This window comes from Mus pahari, chromosome 19, assembly GCF_900095145.1.
Source record: "Mus pahari chromosome 19, PAHARI_EIJ_v1.1, whole genome shotgun sequence".
NCBI lineage: Eukaryota > Metazoa > Chordata > Mammalia > Rodentia > Muridae > Mus > Mus pahari.
In genome coordinates, this window is record NC_034608.1 from 43,552,824 (window position 1) to 43,554,346 (window position 1,523).

At 44.1% G+C, this 1,523-nt stretch overlaps 1 protein-coding gene across 6 annotated transcripts in view; it reads left to right on the plus strand.

The window, feature by feature from the left end:
- Nsd3 (nuclear receptor binding SET domain protein 3) overlaps positions 1 to 1,523 on the plus strand; it is a 113,652-nt gene that overhangs the window by 101,708 nt on the left and 10,421 nt on the right. The window lies entirely within an intron of this gene.

Genomic DNA, 1,523 nt, shown 5'->3' on the forward strand with positions numbered 1-1,523 from the left:
GATGCCCTCTTCTTTGTGTGTCTGAGAACAATAATTGAGCACACAAAAAAAAAAAATAAATAAAGAAAAAAAAAAAAAAAAAAAAAAAAAAAAAAAAAGGACAAGAGGGTTGGAGAAATGTCTCCAAGGTTGGGAGCATTTGTTGCTTTTACAGAAAACCAGGGTTCGGTTCTGAGCTCCCTCGTACTGGCACACAACAGTCTGGAACTTCATTCCCCAGGGACCTGACATCTTATTTCTAAAGGCACCAGGGATGCCACATGATTCACATACATACATGCAGGCAACACACTCATACATTTAAAACAAGTGACAGGAAAATAATGAATGTTGGCATAAGAAAAGTGGATGTAAAGTAGTTTAAATAAAACTTTAGCCAGGCACTGTGGCACATACCTGGACTCTCAGCGTTCAGAAGGTTAAGGCAGGAGGATTGTAAGTGTGAGTTAGAGCCAACCTGGGCTACATAATTATGACCCTGTCTAAATAAAAGAGAAACAAACAGAAAAGGCAACATCATCAAAGACCGTATGTAACCGTTAGATTGGTCTGTGTCTGCGTGTCTCATGGCAGCCATGACGTCATTTCTATGTGTTGTCCTTACAGAGGACAGGAAGCCCAGGCCTAGGTGTAGTCCAGTCGTTGTTTAGTACACTGTTCGACACTAACGACCGAAGCTAGTCTTCATGTTCCCCTGTTCTGTGATGGTTCTAAAAGAGTCAGAATATCACCCAGGCTGAGGCCATGGCTCCACGCTGAAGCTGTACTGAAGGCATGTGAGGCTGTGGGTTTGAGCCTCATCTCAAGCAAAAACTTGACAGAAAACTAACAAAAAACAGTAAAAGAGATTGTGGGCATGGTGGCACACACCTTTAACCCTAGCACTTTTGAGACTGAGGCAGGCAAATCTCTAAGTTCAAGAATCTCTAAGTTCACACCAGCCAGAGCCACATTGTGAGACACTATCTCAAAAAAGAAAAAAGGAAGATAAACTACATGTACTTACGTCCTTCTGTGAAAAGTGTGCAGCTTGCACATGCTTCACAGGGTGACCTCGGCTGCCAGTGTTAGGCTGGAGTCTGTGTCTGTAATCCTTCTCTTACTGAGTTTAGTTCAGTGACAGCGTCCTGTGGGTTCAGGCCTTGGCATGTCCTCACTGTTAGAGTCCACACTGACGAGCCTAACTATCTAGTGTTTCCTGTGTAGGTAACCCCTGTGAGAGGACAGACATGAAGGACTGTCACCTTCTGCTCAGAGAGAGTCTCATTGCCCTTCTCCGTCCTCGTGGGTAAACTCGTCCATCCCATAGCAGTTTATCTTCTAGCATAGAGTTTGAGAGAGAAGCCGAGAAGGGAATGCCTGAGCAGTTGGTTATCTGAACCATATAGCTCCGTGCACGATCAAGAATGCCTAAACACATGACCTGCTGATCCTTACTTATTAGACTACCATTAGCGGTTTCTATGCAGTTGAGAGAGAGAGAGAGAGAGAGAGAGAGAGAGAGAGAGAGAGAGAGAGAGAGA